Below are 22094 nucleotides of genomic sequence, written 5' to 3'. Positions count from 1 at the left end.
TTGCTTGAGAAGTTCAGAATGTCCGATTGTGCAGGAGTTCGGACACCCATGGAGACGAACTTCGTGAAAGATAGCCAGCAAGCAGAAAGTGCTGAGTCTGAGAATGCTGAGCTCTTTCAGTCAGCTCTAGGTAGTCTGTTGTATCTGTCCCAATGGAGCAGACCAGACATTGCCTTTGCCACCAACCTGCTAAGTAGGGAAGCGTCAAAGCCCAGTGTGAGTGCTTGGCACGGTATCAAGCGGGTACTGCGCTACCTGCAGCATACCAAAGACTTCTGTCTTAAGCTGCCAGCTGAAGGTGAGGCGAAGCTCACATGCTATGCGGACAGTGACTGGGCGAATTCGCAGGACCACAAGTCTGTGTCTGGGTTGGTGGTAAAGTTTGGGAAGTCACTGGTTGGGTGGAAGTCCCGGAAGCAAAGTCTCATTGCGCTGTCTTCTACTGAGGCTGAATTCAGTGCACTGTCAGATTTGTGCCGGGAACTAGAGTTCTATAGATGCTTGGTGCAAGAGATCTATGGGGATTGTAGCTTGCCCATCACGGTTTGGGAAGACAATCAACCCTGTTTGAAATTGGCTGAATCTGCGCAATTTAAGGCCAGAACCAAGCATCTGGACATATGTTTCCAAAATGTGTGTCAGAGTGTTCAGTCAGGTTTGATACGGCTGAAGTACTGTGCCAGTCACAGTAACCTGGCCGATGGATTTACCAAACCTTTAAGCTTCCAGCGTCATGGGGAGTTTTGTGGTGGTTTGGAGTTGGGGGTAAGTTCTGTACTTGCTTTCCCCACAGTAGCGCAGGGCGAGAGGGGGTGTGAGGAGAACCTGAGCTTACAGGGTTAAACAGCTCAGAGTGTACGCCCTGCCTACTGTTGGGAGGGGGGAACTTCTGCGTCATTTCCGAGAGTCTCAAGCCTTTGTTCTCTCTACTTTCGCTTTTGAGGAGAGAGGACGTGTTTTCACGATGCTGTTCGCTGTGATAGATAATGGATAGTCTGCTGTAAATAAAACTGCTTTTAGCTGCTAAGATCCTGAGTGGACTTTATTTAAGCACACTGAAGAATGCTCTGGAGTTTTTTGCAGTCTTTCTCTTGCCGCTGCAGATCTCTGCTTTGCTCAGAGAATCGGAATGTGGACTTTGGAATGCAGAGGCCTGGCCAGGAAGAGCTGTGCGGTGGGTAGCGTGCCGGACGTCAGGCTTATCTGAGCAATAAATCAATCTGTTCAACAGCTTTAGCTCAATGGTGGGCGGCCACCTGTTCCTCCTATTCTTGCCATGCTCACAAGGGGGAGATGAGACAGGGCCTTTTCAAGTCTAACTGGGAAGACACAGCGGGCCCTCTGGGGGTGTCGCCAAAATCTCTCCTCCCTCCCTCTCACTTCCAACACTCAGCCTAGAACCACAGAATTCTGGCCTCACCTCCAAAAGAGCATTGGAGGGGCTTTGAAAAAATGGCGGACGAGGTGGAGCAGCAACAAACCACAAATACTGTAGAAGAGCCCTTGGATCTCATCAAGCTTGGTCTTAATGAACGAATTGATGTAAAAATGAGAAATGACCGAAAACTTCGAGGCAGATTATTTGCTTGTTACCAGCACTTAAATAAGATTTTGGGTGATGTTGAGGAGACTGTGACAACAATAGAAATGGATGAAGAAACCTATGAAGAGATTTATAAATCTACCAAAGGGAATACAGTGGTACCTCGGGTTAAGTACTTAATTCATTCTGGAGGTCCGCTCTTAACCTGAAACTGTTCTTAACCTGAAGCACCACAATAGCTAATGGGGCCTCCTGCTGTCGCCGCACCGCCAGAGCACAATTTCTGTTCTCATCCTGAAGCAAAGTTCTTAACCCGAGGTACTATTTCTTGGTTAGCGGAGTCTGTAACCTGAAGCGTATGTAACCTGAAGCTTATGTAACCCGAGGTACCACTGTATTCTGATGCTGTTTGTCTGAGGAGATGGAGTTGTACTTGTAGCTCCTCCACTGTGGGTTGGCTGAAACCATGAAGAAAATGGTCATTGTTTCAAAAATGTTGGACCTCTGGACACTGTCTTCTGATACCCTTAAACATTAAGATTCTGCCCTTAATTCTGAAAGACCATCCAAACCTGATTTGTTGTGAAGGCATAAGATCATTTGGCATATAAGTTGATATAAGGGTCTCCCCCCGAAATAACTTAAGTGCAGGTGTCTTTATGTGTCAGATCAGTGGATATAACCATTTTAGTTGCTCTTGTGGCCGCTGATCTTTTTAAAGAAATAAATCTGTTTGGGGTTTTTTTGTATGTATGTGTTTATAAGCACTTTTCCCATTGGGGGGGCATTGTGTGGGATGTGAAACACAAAAGCAGTCAAGTACAACATTCCTAGAGTGAACATGTTTACACATGGGGAGGAATATTTGTTCAGCCTGCAGGTAAACTTCCTGTTTCCTTCTGGGCTGGGACAGACTTCCTTTGCATGTGACTAGAGGTGGGTGTGGCCTCACCTGAGCAGGTAATGACAAAAGCACAGGGCAGGGCAGCCATCTCTCTCCTTTTGACTACATGCATCGAAGAAGCAACATTTGCTTAGCCAAAGATGCCCTCTTGGCTTCCAGCCAAGAGATGACAAAGGGACTGTTTTCTTATGAGATAGTTTCCAGGTATATGTTACTTTTCTAAGCTAAGTATGCCTTCTGGAATCCTATTGTGAACAGAATGATATGTGAGTAAACTCTCTTTATACTTTTATAGAAGACTGTGTCGTGCCTTATCTTTTATGAGGGAATAAGGGGAAAATACCAGAAGAGTTATTATAGAGGTTTTAGCGAGCCTGAGCAAATGCATCCGCTGCAAGTTTAAAAGGGAGAATGTTACTCTGCTAAATTGTGAACTTGTTAACACATGTTGGAAAGGCTATTATCAGACAATATATCCTCTCCTGCATCCCTGAACATTCCCACACATTAGAAAAGGTTCAGAAAAGGGCCGTCAGAATGACCAAGGGGAGGATGGAGCAACGGATGGAGGCTGCAGCACTGGGGACTTTTTGATTTGGAGAAAAGGTGAGTAAGAGGCAGCGTGGCAGAAGTGTATAAAATGATGGAAGGCACAAAGGAAAGAGAACGTTTTTCTCCCTCTCTCAAAACAAGAGAACTCCAATGAAGCTGGAGTTTGCTGGCACTGAAGGACAGCAGCACTCCAGAGCCTCAGGCAAAGCACATTCCAAGCACTGCATGGAGATGCCACTCACTGAACCTGGGATTGAACCTGGGACCTCCTGCAGGTGAAGCAGGTGCTCTCCTGCAAAACTACAGCATTTCCCTTAAAAACAACAGTGAGATTTCAGTCCTCAGGGTTCTGAAGAAAGGGCTGGTTTAAATAGGGATGGAGGAAGCTGCTTCACTCACCCACCTAGATCAGTACTGTCTATTTCAGATCTGAAATTGTATCACGATGCAGTTTGTCTCGCCTGGATTTGGGAATGGCTCACGTTAAAAAACACCGACTTGCTGGATCTAGAAGGATTCAATAACAGATACGGCTGGCATGCCCATCTGGGATATGAGAAGGTCCAGAAAGGGTTTTTGAACCACGTGATCAGGAAATTGCTTTACATGGTGTGGGCCAAATATAAGGACTTACTAGAACCAAAAACGCCATGGTGGCTGTCCCTGGCAGAAGCGTTCTCAGTTTAAAAAAACAGCATGAGAGAAGTAATTGGGCAACTTATAAAGACTTATTGGAAGAAAAAGAAAATAAGCTAAAATTAAAGAAATTTGAAGCAATTCGGACACATTTGACTGATTGGTTGCAGTATTTTCAGTTAAATGAAACATTCCAAAAGGACAAACAGAAAGGCTTTTCCACAGAAATTTCAAGATTTCCACGTACCTACGGGACCGCCTCTCCTGGTATGCACCATGGAGGACCTTAAGGTCCACAAATGACAACATTTTGGAGGTCCCAAGTCGCAAGGTGGTTAGATTGGTCTCAACTAGGGCCAGGGCCTTTTCAATACTGGCCCCGACTTGGTGGAACGCTCTGTCACAAGAAACTAGGGCCCTTCGGGACTTGACATCTTTCCGTAGGGTCTGCAAGACAGAGTTGTTTTGCCTGGTCTTTGGTTTGGTCTCAGTCTGACCCTTACATTTCCCTCCCCTTACGGTTTTGATCTATGGGCTACTTTTAAAATGAGGCTGCATTTTAAATTGCATTTTAAATTGGTCGGTCCCCCCCATTACGTTTTTATTGTAATTTTACTGGTGTTAGCTGCCCTGAATCTGGCTCTGGCCAGGGAGGGTGGGGTACAAATTATTATTATTATTATTATTATTATTATTATTATTATTATTATTACTGTTTAATAAACACACACACACAAACACTCTCTAACGTGTACAGGTGCCTCCTTGACTGGGAGGTCAGGGAGGAAGAAGTAAAATCTGTCATGGTACAATGGGCCAGAGATTTTGGGCACAACATCCAGATGGAATCATGGGAGAGGTTGTGGAAGGAGGACCTAAAATTCACAGTGTGCTATGATTTGAAAGAGAATTTCATGAAGATGCTCTACAGATGGTACTTAACACCTGTAAAACTGGCCAAAATGTATAAATCTAGATTAAACATCTGTTGGAGATGCAAGGAGGCGGAAGGCACCATGATCCACATGTGGTGGAACGGCACAAAAATCAGGGAATTTTGGGAAACAATCTACAATGAACTTAAAAAATTGTTTAAATGTTCCTTCCCAAAGAGGCCCGAAGCCTTCTTGCTAGACATAATGAGCAATGAAATCCCTAAACAGGTAAGGAAAATCTTTATGTATGCAGTAACAGCAGCTAGGATTCTAATTGCTAAAGTATGGAAAGGAGATTCTATTCCCTCAAAATTAGACTGGCAAAATAAAATGCTAGAATATGCAGAACTAGCAAGATTCTGAGACCATACAGATCAAGTATTTAGTAAAGAGTGGAATATCTACAGAGAATATTTAAACAAACATTGTAATAACATAAATTCTTTGGCAGGCCTGGATTGATTTCTGCATGAATTAAGAAATCATTACAGAATTAAAATAACAGAAGAACTTAGGAGAGAAAAGTTAAGTGCGCAGCGTAATGAAATTTAGGAACCACAGTGGGGGGACCGGAAGTTACGTTAGAATTAGCGATGGATGAACTTAATCTTTTCTTTTTCCGTATATACGTATGGTGTAGGGAGTATTAATTACTGGATTGCCCTTTGTGGCTTGATGCATCTTGTTTTGTTTTGTATTTGTTTTGTAATGTTATGTTTTTAAAATTAATAATTTTTAAAAATTAATATTTAATAAAACATAATGTTATGTTTTTAAAATTAATAAAGCATTGGGGGGGATTCTTAAAAAAAGGATCAGTACTGTCTACACGTACTGGCAGCCATGGCTCTCCACGGCAGGAGATATTTAGCCCCCTCCCAGGCCTACCTACCTGGAGATGCTGCTGAGGATTGAACCCAGGCCCTCCTGCACGCAAAGCGGAAGCTCTTCCACTGAGCTATTGCCCTCCCCCAGGAGCCTTTTTGCAAATCTGCTTTTCCTCGAGATCCCTTCCTAGAACCATCTCTGGAGATGTGGCTGTTAGAATTCCTGATCTATGATTGCAGTCATGGGATTGTTTATCACATGACGGTATATGTTTTGACTCCACAGAGTGGGAAGTGACGGCGGCAGGATGTTTGTGTCACTGTGTTCCATGAAGTGGGACTATTGTCCTTTGTTCTTTTTCTCTTTGCTGTCTGATGCTAGAGAGGGAAGGAGCCATGTTGCAGTGCTCCGTGTGTGTTTATACTGTATGTAAATAAAATACAGTGGTACCTCGGGTTACATACGCTTCAGGTTGCATACTCCGCTTAACCTCGGGTTAAGATCTTTGCTTCAGGATAAGAACAGAAATTGTGCTCTGGCAGCGCAGCGGCAGCAGGAGGCCCCATTAGCTAAAGTGGTGCTTCAGGTTAAGAACAGTTCCAGGTTAAGAACGGACCTCCAGAACAAATTAACTACTTAACCCGAGGTACCAGTGTAGATTAGCCAAAATGCTGAGTTCCTGAGGTCTGCGAAGACTCTGCGGATCCCTAAGTGTGCCGATGTCGGTTGGCATTGGTCGCTGTGATGTTCGGGCTGAAGAAAGCTTATGAAGCTCCTGAACAAAAGACCAGGAGGGGGAGAACATGCCAGTCAGGCATGTGTCTCTGCCAGGGTCCTACTCGAGTGTAGGCTGAACTCCTGACAGTGGCAAGCTCTCATTTTGTAGACTCTCAAGGCATCCAGCAGCAATGTTGGAGATGGGGGCACCATGAGGGGCAGCCCTCCTTCAGGGCCCAGATTCGCTGTCAAAAGGCCCTCAAGTGTCCACCAATGTCTCAAGAGACATCTCCTTTCCCCAGGGGTCTTGCAGACAACTGTGGACAGCCTGGCTTCAGTGGCACCTCACCCTAAGGCTTGCACACAGTTCTCAGGGGATACAACCGAGCCTAACCACCTGTAACTGAAAACAACAACAACATATTGCTTCCTGCTGCATCCCACCTGGGTAGAATTTTAGGCTGCAGGGTCCTTGGGGCAGGGACCTGCCCTTGTGTCCTCTGTAAAGCAGTTCTGGGAGGCCTGGTGCCCTCCAAACATTGCTGGACACACCGCTCCCATAGTCCCTGACCAGGCTGGCCACGGCTGATGGCAGTTAGAGGACTGCATGGCTCCCATCCCTATAAAAACACTCAGGACATGCTTCTCTCAGCTGTGCCAAGTTCTGGATCCAGCCCAACTAAATGCCAACAAGGCCTTCCCAAAAGGTTGTGGTCCAATGACATCTGGGGACCCACAGGTGGAGAACCAGCTGGAAAGAGCAGGAGGGGAGAGGGCACTCTCTGGCGCTTGGGCCCTGCTTGTGGGTTTCCCATAATGGGCATCTCACTGGCCACTGCGAGAACAGAACGCAGGGCGGGGAGGGCCACTGGTCCCATCCTGCCTCAGGGCTCTTTTGACATTCCCCTGACCTGGGCCTTGTGCTTAGCAGTTGAAGTGCTGACTGCCCCCTTTCATTTCTGAGTCACTGCTGGGATAATCAGGCACGCAATTATGGAATCTCTTCATCTGCATAACATTACAGTCATACCTCTTGTTACATTCGGTTCAGGTTACGTTCTTTCAGGATACGTACCGCGGCGACCAGGAAGTAACGGAATGGGTTACTTCCGCGTTTTGCCGCTCGCCCATGCGAACGCAAAATGACGTCACGCGCATACGCAGACGTGGCGACCTGCGCACGCGCAGACACAGGCTGTATTCTGCTCAGGTTGTGAACGGGGCTCCGGAACGGATCCCATTTGCAACCAGAGGTACCACTGTATTGTGATTTTCATTTTCAGGAGGAAGGGGGGGCACGCAGTCCTCACACTCACACACCCTAGAAGTTACGCTGCTAAAGCCTTCTCTACCCTACCATCCCCCCCCCCAAACACACACACACTTTGAGGTGGCACAAAAATAGAGGGTTCGTCTTGATCAACTCACCTGGTTTGGAGAAGAAACCCTATTCACGATTTAATTGAATATTTGAATAATCTTTTCATTCCTGTAAGGCATAAAGAATGTTGTCCAAATAACATTGACACACTCCACTGAGAGAGAGCGGCCGCAAATACTCCGTCCTGCGACAAAAGCCGCCTCACACACAGGCAGAGCTGCCGGGACCATTTCTATGCCCTTAAGAGTTCTTTGCATTCAGTGCCGCTTTTGTCTGCTGGAGGCGTCAGATAAATTGCAATCGCTTAAGGGAATGCAGGCGCACAAAAGCCGCTCTTGCTCCATGTTAAATAGTGGGGAAGATGGATGAAGGACACAGCTCTGTTAGATTCTCAGCTCTTTATTACAGCAGTTAGAACTGCTCCTGGAGTCAGACTGACTGCAGCCTAGCTGGCTGCTTTATATAATACTAAGTAACTTGTAACAGTAACAACTCCCAACTAGCTAACCAGTCAGTGAGCGACAGTTCTCAGTCCTTCATTTGCATACTGGTGGCCCTGAGTGAGAACTGCAGCTGATCTTAATACAGTCATACCTCGGGTTACAGACGCTTCAGGTTGTGTTTTTTGGGGTTGCGGACCGAAACCTGGAAGCACCGGAATGGGTTACTTCCGGCTTTCGGCAGTCGCGCATGAATCGCAATCCGTGAGTGTGCAGACGTGCTGCTGCAGGTTGCGGACGTGCCTCCCGCACGGATCACGTTTGCAACCCGAGCGTCCACTGTACATAATACTTCGCATCCCCTCGAGTGGCTGGCTGGAGAATGGAAGTCAGGCCGGCACATGTGGAGGGGGGGTGTTGATCCATTAAGCTTCTATTAAGCCCTTCTGGAGAACAAAGCTAACCTGTGCCACCCCTCATAAATATTGCTGTTCAGAGGAGCCCTAATTTTAATTAAACCTCTTTTACCTGCTCATGAGAAAAATCTATTTAGACTCAAATGGCACCCTTTCCTCCCCCTCTCGCACGCCTGTGTTTGTTTGTGTGTGCGCGCACACACACACACACACAGATGCCAAGTGCAGCTTGTGAGCTGGAGGGAGAAAGAGAGAGAGAGAAGACATTCTTTTCTTCAGGGCAAATACAGCCGGCATATATAAGCGAGGAGGTGGCAGCTCCCGTACAGCCGAGCCTGCAGAGGGCACATGGCTTGCAGCATAATCGGCACCACGCTCAGAGAGGGAAGTTGGGCACAGGGCATGGGCAGAGGGCAACCTTTTGTTCCTGATTTTCTTCGGTGAAGGAGAAAAGCTTCCACACCGGCAGGTGGAAGTTTTAATGCAATGCGCAAAAAGGGAAGGGAAGGCATCATGGAGGCGGGGGGGGGGGTGTCCTTTGCCGCAAAGCCAAAGAGAAACACCAGTTGCTGAAAACCCACAGGAGAAGAGAGTGCACTGGCACTCAGGTCCTGCCTATGGGCTGCCCATTGGGGCATCTTTGAGACCAGGGTTCTGGACTCGATGGGCCCCCTTTGGCCTGACCCAAGTGCAGAGCTTGTCTTATATGCTCTGAAGAAGATCATTTGACCAAGAATTCTTCCGGCAGGAGGAAAGGAAGCCCTTTTTCACACAGTGCATGATTAAACTATGGAATGCTCTCCCCTAGGAGGCAGTGATGGCCACCAACTTAGATGGCTTTAGAAGAGGATTTGACAGATTTGTGGATGAGGAGAGGGCTATCAAAGGCTAGTACATAAGCTACTACAAAGGTTATCTCCTGCTTGGACTACTGCAATGCGCTCTATGTGGGGCTACCTTTGAAAGTGACCCAGAAACTACAACTAATCCAGAATGCAGCAGCCAGACTGGAGACTGGGAGCGGCCGCCGAGACCACATAACACCAGTCCTGAAAGACCTAGATTGGCTCCCAGTACGTTTCCGAGCACAATTCAAAGTGTTGGTGCTGACCTTGAAAGCCCTAAACGGCCTCGGTTCAGTATATCTGAAGGAGCATCTCCACCCCCATCGTTCTGCCCGGACACTGAGGTCCAGTGCCGAGGGCCTTCTGGCGGTTCCCTCACTGTGAGAAGCCAAGTTACAGGGAACCAGGCAGAGGGCCTTCTCGGTAGTGGCACCCACCCTGTGGGACGCCCTCCCACCAGGTGTCAAAGAGAACAACAACTACCAGACTTTTAGAAGACATCTGAAGGCAGCACTGTTTAGGGAAGCTTTTAATGTTTGATGCATTACTGTATTTTAATATTTTGTTGGAAGCCGCCCAGAGTGGCTGGGGAAGCCCAGCCAGATGGGCGGGGTATAAATAATAAATGATGATGATGATTAGTCACAATGGTTATGCTCCGCTTCCACTGTCAGAAGCAGAGGTGCCTCTGCATTCCAGTTGTATGAAGAGAACCCTGTTTGCTGCCTTCGCTCAGTTCCCGAGCTTGAACCCTTGCTCTCTTTGGGAATGGGGACGGCTGCAGTTCCCGTTGCTTTGCACCATGTGGCTAAGGGACAAGGCAGGGAATTGGTGGTATTTAGAATCTTTTGAGTGTGTTAAATCTGAAGCAGCCAAACCTGCAACGTTCTTTTGTCTGTTTATGGCGCTCATGCTTTGAGTTCAAGATCAAGGAGCTAAAAGAGCTGTGTGTGTCTATACCAGTTCTTAATTACCATTATTGCTCAAGTTGCAACCTTTAGCTAGCGGTTCGGACTTCCATACCCTAGTCTCTTGACCACTACAGGAAGCGTCCCTAGAGGGATGCCGTACAGAATGTACCATGAAACCGTTTCACAGCTGTGCCACTCTGCAGCTGGGTCATAACTGGCTGATGGGAGGCAGGTCCATAGCTAGGGGGTAGTGAGGTGGCCCCCCGCCATGGGTGCAGGTGATGGGGGGCCTCAAAATTGGCTAAAAATATGTCCATAAATATAAATATTGATTATTGCCTCATAAGAATAGAGAGTGAATTGAATTGCGGGGGGGGGGGGGGAGAGGTGGAAAGAAGAGCTAATTTGTCCATGGCTAGGGGGCACAATCTGGACGGTTCTGCCAGGGGCGCAAGATCACCTAGCTATAGCTCTGGCAGGACGGAAGAGTGTTCATGTGCTCAAGCCCTGCTTGTGGGTTTTCCACAGGGGCACCTGGCTGGCCAATGTGGGAACAGGAGGCTGGACTAGGTGGGCCACTGGCCTCATCCAGCCTCATGGCTCGATTTATGCAAAATAAAGAGGCTTGATTTGCATTCAGGTTGCACAATTCAGGTACAGAATCCTGGGCAGGTTTTAGGCATGAAATGGGCAAACACAGCATTTGCCAAAAGGAGGAAACTTTTCTGAACCTTTTTTCTCAAAGGAGGCTGGACAACAGTTTTGGTAAACGTCAGGAAGGATACTGCTGCTGGTGTCATTTTCCTCAGAGAACTACAGCGCTGAGCACTTCCACAGAACAGGCAGAAGCTCTGCATTTCAGTTGCTGGGTTCAGTTGCCAAATGGCATTCTTTGGGTAGAGGCTGGGATAAAACCGCAAGCCTGAGACCCCAAAGAGCAGCAGCTGCTGCCAGTCAGTGTAGGCAACGCTGGGCCGGACAGACCAAGAGCCTGAGACTTCAGCACTAACAAAGCAGCTTCCCAGTGCAGAAAAGGTCACTGCTTGACCCCTGCCGCCCCAGGGCTGGTGTGCAACCTTGCAGGCCTAGCAGATGTAGCCAATACCACTCTCAACCACTGCTGGTGCAACTATTTGTAGGAGAGGTTGTGGGGGGCGAGGTGTCGCTCATACCCACACAGACGGCCCTGCTCCACTGCCATGCGCAGGAGGGGAGGAGGCAAGGCTGCCTGAACTGGTGCAAATCAACTTCTGAGCAGAAAGAAGGGGTCTTTGGGGGCGGGGATCAGAAGCAGGTACCAGACAAGCCAAACCTGGCTCCTCTGCAGACTGCACTCCCACATTTCCCTGCATATATTGTGTCAAGGTCAGAAGTTGTGCACAGTTCCTCTGGGCAATAGGCAGGGCTGGAATCTCCTGCAATCTCCAATGTGGCTGACCACATCCGAGGCTGTCCTTGAATTCCTCTGGACACAAACACAGATGAACAGGAACTGCCCCTCACCCCCTCAGCTCTCAACAACATGCTCAAGGAGACCACCAACATCCATGTTTTGGAAAGGCCTGTCCAGCAATGTTCCAGATTACCAGCTGCTGGTGTAGCCATTCAGACCTTTCCCATTGGTTGGGTGTGCGTTGCTCCCGGGAGGGAGGGAGGAGTCAATAGACACTGAGGGTTGGTTCAGAGAAAGAGTTTGTTTCTGCTTTCCGGATAGCAGAAAGGCACTGTGTGATCAGTCACAGCAAGCACACTTAAAGAGCAGTTACATACAGCTTATATACCCTTCAGGTCCCCTTTCCCCCTCCCCAGGAGTCCACCCTCATGAGTTTGTACACGTAAGTTTACATCCTTGAGCATGAACAGATATTCCTGTTCCTGTACTCTTATCTTGGGGTAAGAAGGTCACCCAACTATAGGAGTACTCCTGGAGCCATCCGCGGGCGCGGGGGCTGACAGGCAGACCTTGCAAGGTCTGTGCGTCAGTGTGGTCAGGATATAAGATAAGTCCCAGAGCCATCCCGTCTCCACTCGGAACTGACAAGGCCATCCATTAAGCCTTCATGGACTGATAAAGGAGAAGGCTTTGTTTACACAGCTGGGTTTGTGTTATACAGCTCAAGCTAATGGGTTATACAGCTCAAGCTAATGGATTTTAGCTAATGGATCCTTGAAGAAGGAATTGGGGAATTTTGGGGCCCGGTTCGGGTGGCTACACAGTCAGGTTTGGGTAACTTGTTCCTTCATTCCCTCCTCTTCTGTTGGACAGCCTTCCTGCTCGTCCCAAGGTACTGGCCGGTATTTTCGTGTCAGTGCTATAATCTGGGGCCAAATCATTCGTGACACCATTTTATGCATCATATTTTGCAAGCATTGCAATAAGCAGGGTATACAGGAGCAGAGAAGCAAGATTATCAAGGGGCCCATTAACATCATTATAAGTCCTCTAAACCACCCTAGGTTCGGAAACCAATCAGTCCACCAGGACATGTCCCATCCGTTCCACGTTGGGGCAGGAACATGGGCCACCTTCTCTATTTCTGCTGCCAAATATCAAATAGCTTCACTATGGTCAGAGATGTTAAAGCAACAGGCTCCTCCCATTAAATTTAACACGGCACAAAATCCTCCCTGTTTTGCCAGGAGAAAGTCCATCCCTAGCCGGAGTTGGAGGACTGCTGTGCGTGTCTCATCTAATTGGGTGGCGATTAACCGGAGGGCTGTGGCTGTGGCATTGGCGACAATCTCTATTACCGCTTGGAGTCTAATAATGTGGTTCAAATTATAAATTGGTTCCCTCGCCCCTGTTATTAATTCTCCCTGATTCCAAGAAGCCGGATCGTAATGGGCCACTATCCTTTCTGGAGGCCACTGATCCTTTCCCCAATTTTGGGAGCTGCCGCCTGCAACTGCTGCTATGTCAGCCGAGCGTGTTTTCCGACGGGGTGCAGTGGCGAACAGTTCATAAATCCACATGGGAGGACTAGATGACCCTGAGGTTCCCTTCGAACTCTGAAGTGCTTTGATTCTATGAACTGCCCTTCCAAACCGAATTGTGTTTCCTTTGCATTGAAATGGATGCTGTGGAATAATGTAGTAGCATTCCAATCCCCTTAAAATTTATGCTTAAAATTCTACAAGGCAGGCTCAAGCAGTATGTGGACAGAGAACTCCCAGAAGTGCAAGCTGGATTTTGAAGGGGCAGAGGAACCAGAGACCAAATTGCAAACATGCGCTGGATTATGGAGAAAGCTAGAGAGTTCCAGGAAAACATCTACTTCTGCTTCATTGACTATGCAAAAGCCTTTGACTGTGTCAACCACAGCAAACTATGGCAAGTTCTTAAAGAAATGGGAGTGCCTGATCACCTCATCTGTCTCCTGAGAAATCTCTATGTGGGACAAGAAGCTACAGTTAGAACTGGATATGGAACAACGGATTGGTTCAAAATTGGGAAAGGAGTACGGCAAGGCTGTATATTGTCTCCCTGGTTATTTAACTTATATGCAGAATTCATCATGCGAAAGGCTGGGCTGGATGAATCCCAAGCCGGAATTAAGATCGCCGGAAGAAATATCAACAACCTCAGATATGCAGATGACACAACCTTGATGGCAGAAAGTGAGGAGGAATTAAAGAACCTTTTAATGAGGGTGAAAGAGGAGAGCGCAAAATATGGTCTGAAGCTCAACATCAAAAAAACAAAGATCATGGCCACTGGGCCCATCACCTCCTGGCAAATAGAAGGGGAAGAAATGGAGGCAGTGAGAGATTTTACTTTTTTGGGCTCCATGATCACTGCAGATGGTGACAGCAGTCACGAAATTAAAAGACGCCTGCTCCTTGGGAGAAAGGCGATGGCAAACCTAGACAGCATCTTAAAAAGCAGAGACATCACCTTGACAACAAAGGTCCATATAGTTAAAGCCATGGTTTTCCCAGTAGTGATGTATGGAAGTGAGAGCTGGACCATCAAGAAGGCTGATTGCCGAAGAATTGACGCTTTTGAATTATGGTGCTGGAGGAGACTCTTGAGAGTACCATGGACTGCAAGAAGATCAAACGTATCCATTCTTAAGGAAATCAGCCCTGAGTGCTCACTGGAAGGACAGATCATGAAGTTGAGGCTCCAATACTTTGGCCACCTCATGAGAAGAGAAGACTCCCTGGAAAAGACCCTGATGTTGGGAAAGATGGAGGGCACTAGGAGAAGGAGACGACAGAGGACAAGATGGTTGGACAGTGTTCTCGAAGCTACAAACATGAGCCTGACCAAACTGTGGGAGGCGATGGAAGACAGGAGTGCCTGGCGTGCTCTGGTCCATGGGGTCACGAAGAGTCGGACACGACTAAACGACTAAAACAACAACAATTCCAATCCCCTATAATGAGAAGTTGGACATCTGGCTGGGTCCGGTATGTTTCCACTGCTCCAGAATTCCCAGTCAGCAGTAGAGTGGCAGTGCATGCTTGATGTGTGAGTGAAGAGAGAGTCCATACGCTGTTTCTTTCTAAACTAAACAGCTTTATTTACACAGACAGATAAAATAACAAACACCGTCCGAGACAGCAGACATCGCGTGTGTGTCTCTTTCTTCTCTGTTGAGAAGTGAAAGTAACTCACAGACAAAGAACTCAGCTCCCGGATGTAGGAAGCTTCTCCCCAGATGCAGGACACATAGAGGTTAACCCCATAAATACGAAACCTCTCACCCCCTCTTGTCCTGTATCTGTAAGTATAACCACTTACCCCAAACACAGACCTTCACAGAACTCCCCATGACGCTGGAAGATTAGCGGTTTCATGAAACCATTCCGAGGTTCTTAGCACTGGGACAGTGTTTCAGTTGTACTAATCCCGACCGAACACTCTGGCACACATTCTGAAACCGGATGTCTAGGTGTTTGGCTCTGGCCTTAAACTGCCCAGACTCTGCCAACTTCAGACAGGGTTGATTGTCCTCCCAAACCGTGACAGGCAAACAACACTCTCCGCAGATCTCTTGAACCATGCACACATAGAACTCCAATTCCCTGCAAATCTCAGACAGCGCACTAAACTCACCCTCAGTAGAGGAGAGCGTTGTGAGGCTTTGCTTCCGGGACTTCCACCCAACCAAAGAGTCCTCGAACTTCACCACCATACCAGACACGGACTTCCTGTCTGCCAGATTCACCCAATCGCTGTCTGCCCAGCATGTCACCTTGACGTTGCCCTTGGCTGACAGCTTGAGGCAAAAGTCTTTGGTATCTTGCAGGTAACGCAGCACCCGCTTGACACCATTCCAGGCTTGTACGCTTGGGCTTGTAGCTCCCCGGCTGAGCAGATTGGTAGCAAACGTTATGTCAGGTCTGCTCCACTGGGACAGATACAACAGACTACCTAGAACTGACTGAAAGAGCTCAGCATTTTCGAACACAGCACATTTTACTTGCTGACTGTCTTTTACGTAGCTGGTCTCCATGCGTGTCCTGACCCCTGCACATTCAGACATCCAGAACTTCTCAAGCAACTGCTTAATCTTGCCTTTCTGACTGAGCAAGAAACTTCCATCTTCAGCTCTAAAAATCTCCACGCCTAGGTAGATCCTTACTGTACCCAGGTTCTTGAGCTTGAACCGTTTACCAAGCTCCTTGGAAAACTTCTCCACCTGTGTACGTGTCTTTGAGACATCGACTATATCATCAACAAAGATCAAAATCAACTCCTGTGACTCACCTGACCCTTTAAGGTACAGACAGTTATCAGCAAGACTTCTCTCGAAACCTAGCTTCTCTAAGGCTTCATTCAGACACAAATTCCAATTTCTGGCCAATTGCCTCAACCCATAGATCGATTTGTGCAATCGCCAAACAATGCCTTGCCCCTTGACCTCAAACCCTGGAGGAGGAAGCATGTACAACTCCTCCTGGAGGTCTGAGTTCAAGTAGGCTACATCCACATCAAAGTGATGCACCTTCCAACCTCTTTGTGCAGCTATGGCTAAGAGCATGCACAGAATTTCACTTCTGGAAGTAGGAGCATGCACCTCCGTCTAATGCAGCCCCTTCTGCTGCGTGAACCCTCTGGCTACTAACCTAGCCTTGTACTGCGGTTCTCCGGATTCTGTGGGTTTAAGGTGATAAACCCACCTGCTGCTTACAGCCTGTTTGCCAGCCGGCAATGTTGTGAGGGAGAACACACCTAGAGATTCCATTGAGCTCATCTCCTTCTGCATCGCCTCTTCCCATTTACTGGCTTCTTCTTGAGGCAATTTCTGAATATCCTCAAAACTTTCAGGTTCACACTGAGCCACCCCAACCCACACACTTGTGGCCTCAAACCTGTCAGGCGGTTTACCCTTCGTGGTCCGGGTTGATCTCCTCAGCGTGAGCTCTGGTACCCCCTCTGACCCACTAGGGCCAGCTAGACCATCCCCAGCATCAGAGAGCTCCCCCTCTGACCTGCTGCATCTTTTGAACCTTACAGCTGGACCTGTGAGCGAGGATGGTTCACTCTTTGGCTCTGTCTTGGCAGCCTTTGGAGAGGTTCTAGGCTGCTCCTGCTCTGGACTCTGTTCCTCAGCAGCAGGATCAGGTTCCACCTCCTCATCATCATCTGAGTCAAGAAAACTCTCTGAAAGAACATCTGGGTTACCATGTATGCGTGTCCACCCACTTTGCTCACAGACCTCAGTGATGGGAAGTTCTGCTTCTGCACGAGTCTGGCACACCGCTCTGAGCTGAAGCATTCCTTCCTCATCCACCCTAGAATGTTCAGTTCACATTGAGTTCATGAAACATCGTACCCTGACCTGTTCTTAATGCATGGTTGACCACATCTACGGAATGCGATTGTTATGCTCTTTTAAGTTTTGCAATATCAATCATTAGTAATAGTTTAATAAGGAGGTTTTCATACCTGTCCAGCAATATCAATCACTAGTAATAGTTTAATAAGGAGGTTTTCATACCTCTCCAACCATGTGTTCCCTTTCCCAACCTTTAATCTATTGATGATTAATGCCTATATTCAACCCTTGCATTGTATTCGTGTTAACCAATCAGCAACAAGCACAAATGTGGTAATGCTGTAATACTCAATAAAAGGGACTCCCCGAGACATGCTCGGCAGATGCCTCCCGTACGACACTTGCCATTCGTCTGTCGTTTATTTCAACCCAACACCTCAGCACTGTTGCTTACTAGCAATCTGGACTGATTGCCTTCTGGATAGGCAAATCTCCACTCCTTGGTACCTGGTTCATACCCAACAAAGATCATCTTCCTGGACCTTGGTCCACCCTTTCTGCGTTTGGCCTTTGGTATAAGAACCCAAGCCTCACAGCCAAAAACACGGAAGAAATGCACCTTGGGCTTCTTGCCGCGCAGTAGAAAATAGGGCGTGTCCCCTACAACAGAACAAAACGAGCGATTCTGAGAAAACGACGCGCAGCGCCAGGCTTCGGCCCAAAAGCGCTGTGGGAGCCCAGAATCAAACAGCATAGCAGCCACGGCCTCTTGCAGTGTTCTGTTCTTGCCTTCAGCAACACCATTCTGTTGAGGACTGTGTGGTGCTGTCAACCTGTGGCTTATACCCTTCTGGCAGAAGTAATTCTGCAGTGCAGACCCAGTGAACTCCGCCCCTCTATCACTCTGAAAGTTGCAGACCTTTGCAGAGAATTGCAATTCTACAGCAGAGACCCAGTCTTTCACCAATGCAGCAGCTTTCCCTTTGTGTTTAATCGAGAAGACCCAAGAGTTCCTCGAAAAATCATCCAAAAGAAGCAAAATAAATTTTGCCCCACCCAGACTGGCTACTGGCATAGGGCCACGCAAGTCTGCATGCACCAGCTCAAAAGGCTTGGTTGTTTCCTGCTAGACTTGGGATACGAGCACGTTTTTACCTTGGACTGCTTACAAGCTCTGCAATCTGCAATCTAAAAACTTATCACATGCCTTCATTTGGCGCCCCTCTGTACACCCCGGGGCCCTCTTGACATAATTCCAATTCACATGTGCCATCCTGCAATGCCATAGGTGGGAACAGCCATCATGTGTTGGGACATTTGCACACTGCACCTGTGCTACCTCAGTGGGACTGTTATTTGCAATAGGCATCTCCACCACAAACAGCCTGTTCTTGCATTCAACACTGAACAGTTGTCTCCCACCCCTGGAAAAAGAACACATTATTCTCAAAACAAACGCTGAAGCCGTCAGCGACTAATGCAGAGACAGACAAAAGACAACTGGACATTTCTGGAACCATATAGGCTTGAATCTCATGCTCCAGGAACAGACAGTAAAGATTCCCAGACATAATCAGAGAGCGACGACTCCCATCTGCCATCATGACACTACGTCCATTCTTAACAGCCTTGCAATCCCGAAGAAGCCCAGCAGATGGAACCAGAGAATGCGTTGCTCCAGAGTCAATGACGAAGGTCAACCCAGCTTCCTGTTTACAGCCTTTAACCGTTGCCATGGAAGCTGCAAGATGATACTGGCTCGGCTTTGCTTTTGGCTCGGCTGGAACTTTTGGACATTTTCCCACACCTCGCTGCCGTGGAAGAGCCCCTTATCTGTATCTGCTGCTTGACCTTGCATTCCTGAGCCTCTGTCGGACAGTCTCTCACGAGATGGGAGGGGGACCCGCATCTGTAGCAGCGTCTCGAAGCAAAGGCTTTTACAGACTCCTCATTGCTTCTTGCTGCACCCCCACTCCTCCTTGGGACACATCCTGCGTCTGTTCGCCCAGCTCTCAGTCTCTTCTCCTGTTCATCAACTAATCTCCCAGTAATATACTCCAGAGAAAGCTGGTCCGAAGGCATAGTCTCCATCGTCAGAACCAGGTTCTCATAACTCCTGTCCAAAGAGCTCAGCAGGGTGTATGCCTTCAGCTCATCAGGGAAAGATACATTCAGCTGACGCAGCTTAGTGAAAATGGACAGCATCTGTGTGATGTGATCACGTACCGATTCCCCTGGAGACAGCCTCTTCTCAAAAAGAGAGTGTATCACATGGATCTTGGCACCAGCTGTGGTTCTTTGATGCACTCTGACCAAAGCTGTCCAAATCCCAATGCTAGACAATAACCCATCAATGTGAAGCAATTGACATGCCTCAAGGGCCATTACAATATGGGACATAGCTTTCTGGTCCTTCTTAACTGTGGCGTTAACTTTCTCAATCTCAGCAGCATTCGCCCCAGCAGCTGCAACTGGTGGCTCATTTTGGGTACACTCCCAGAGTTGCTTGGCCAACAGCCAATATTTGATCCACCTCGACCAGTCCTCCCAAGTGCGGCCATCCAATTGCTCAAAAGGAACATTAAAAGTCTCATGTGTTTGAGATGGATTGAGATAGCATCCTCCCGGGGCTATAAGTTTACTCACGCTTCCTGCCGGCCGGTTGCTTCAAAGATGCTTCCTGCAGCAAGCTCCGCTTTCACCAGCAAGATCACAACTGCCTCTGCCCCTTTCCCAGCAGCAGGCAGGATCTCAGAGCTGGACTCCGCTTTGTCTCATCCTCACACTCTGCACAAACGTGGCCTGGGACCTTCCATAACCTGTTGGACATCTGGCTGGGTCCGGTACGTTTCCACTGCTCCAGAATTCCCAGTCAGCAGTAGAGTGGCAGTGCGTGCTTGATGTGTGAGTGAAGAGAGAGTCCATACGCTGTTTCTTTCTAAACTAAACAGCTTTATTTACACAGACAGATAAAATAACAAACACCGTCCGAGACAGCAGACATCGCGTGTGTCTCTCTTTCTTCTCCGTTGAGAAGTGAAAGTAACTCACAGACAAAAAACTCAGTTCCCAGATGTAGGAAGCCCCTCCCCAGATGCAGGACACATAGATTAGCTTTAGATTATATTTTGGCCTCTACCGGAGGCGTTTGTGCCCTCATGGGAACAGAGTGCTGCACGTATGTCTACAATCAAACCCTGAACATCACAGGACATTTAAACAACATACACAAACTGACCGGCGAACTTAGAGACATCCAACATGAAGGCCTTTCTGACACACAATTCTGGAGCTGGCTACCCAGGTCTGGATGGATAAAGCAACTTTTGGGGAATGACCTCATGATACTGATCGCTGTGGCAGCTTGCGTCGCTTTATTCTGCTGTGTGATCCGCTGCTTTCCGCTCTGCTGTCAAACATGCAACGCCTGCGTCCCAGTTCATCAGCCGTGAACGTCAATTCGCTCCAGAACGGGGCCTCAGGTATGGGATGATCACTCCACTTACATCGAGATGAGGCCCCTCAGGTCTCAGAGAGATACAGGCTTTGGTTTTGACATGTCAGATGTCAAATTTGTGTGGAGAGAAGGATTGTGAGGTACCCACCTTCGCAATCTTATCTCCGAAGGGGGGAACTGTCGCAGGAACCGCCCCCAACCATTCAGTTTGCACAAGCATGACACACACGCACACATGACATACGCGCCACTTCCTTCAATAAACTTTATTTGAAAAGCCTTCAGTAAATACAGAATCGTAACTCTATCCCCACGGAACCCCATTCACTATTTTCAATGCAGGTAGACCAGTTTCCCCATGCAAATGAACTGCTGCGCTCCAGCCAATGAGTGTAACAGAACAGCGCCCCTTGTGGCGACCAAGCAGGTACTGCAGGGCCTATGTCTTCCTCTCAATGACTGTTGACAGCTGCTAATACAATATATCCGGGTTTAATTGACCGTGACTGATCCAATCAAAATGTATCCAAGTGTTTCCTTTTTGGGTGAAAGTGTTTTTACCTCTGTAGTGTTTCTGTTATAAATTCATAGAAAATCAGCCGTACATCGGATCTGTACCGTTCCACTTTTGTTCTGCACCTTGGAAGAAGGACTATCGAAGGGCGGAGGCTTGACATAGGGCAGCCATAATCCCCCAAGCGTACCATCATGTCCGCAGCGAGCCCACCCCACCTGGCATGCCAACATTGATGGTGCCAGACAGTGGACCATTTCACTAACAAAGAACCTGCATACGGAAGTGGATTCAATACGGACTAAAACAAAGGACAGTGACCAGCCCTTCCCTCTGGGAGCAGGAAACCGTGAACTCCTCTTTGTCCTCTGGAATGTACTCATGAAAGGAGGAATTGGACAGGTGACAGGACACACAGATTACCACCTCAACCCCTCTTTTTTGTGATGTATCAATGATGTAGTCGTGATGTACTTATGATGTAGTCTTAGGGGTGTAGCATGGGGGATTAGTAGCTAATAAAAGTTGGGGGTCTTCTTTTGTTCGGGGCTTCCATCTTGCTTCGTCTTGCAGTGAGTTGGAGTCCTGTTGTAATACCCCATTACTGGAATAACATTCCTGCTGCCTCTGGAAAAGTAACATCCAGTGAGAACATAATAGTACATAATATTATTGCACTGTACATTATTAATTGAAAATACTCCCCAGCTGTTCTCCTATTATTTATATATACTTTTCGTATTTTCTTCCCCCTCTTTATTCCTTTACAAATTATAAATAGCATTTTTATTATTACTTTCTCTTGCTTTATTTTTCTTTTACCCTCCCATCTTTTCTTTGTTGTTGTTTTTTTTCTTTTGCAATTTTCTGTTTGGGTATTTTTTTTGCTTTTTTTGTTTCCTTTTTTTTGTTTTTCTGGTTGTGTTTTTGTGTGGTTTTTGACTTGTGTGGTTTTGTCTTGTGTTGTTGTTGGGGTTTTTTGTTGCTTTTTGTTTTTGTTTTGCTTTTTCTTTCGCTATCTATCGGTAGCTATTGCAGCTGATATTAGCATCGGATGTCATTAGTTTTGTTGCAAGGTGCTGATTAATTGAGCCGCTAACCTGTTTAAAGATTTATATATATGATCTATCACCCTGAGCAAGTGAACGCAAGGATTGCAATCATTTATTATATTTATTTGATCTGATGAATTTGTGATATTGCTGTATTGATGATAAGCTGTAACTAATTAGATAATGGTTCATAATCCATTTTAAATATATTTAGTGAAACTGGTGAATATAAAGA

The sequence above is a fragment of the Podarcis pityusensis genome, assembly GCF_964106645.2.
Source record: "Podarcis pityusensis genome assembly, chromosome: W".
Classification (NCBI taxonomy): Eukaryota; Metazoa; Chordata; class Lepidosauria; order Squamata; family Lacertidae; genus Podarcis; species Podarcis pityusensis.
Note: the sequence above shows the minus strand (reverse complement) of the source record.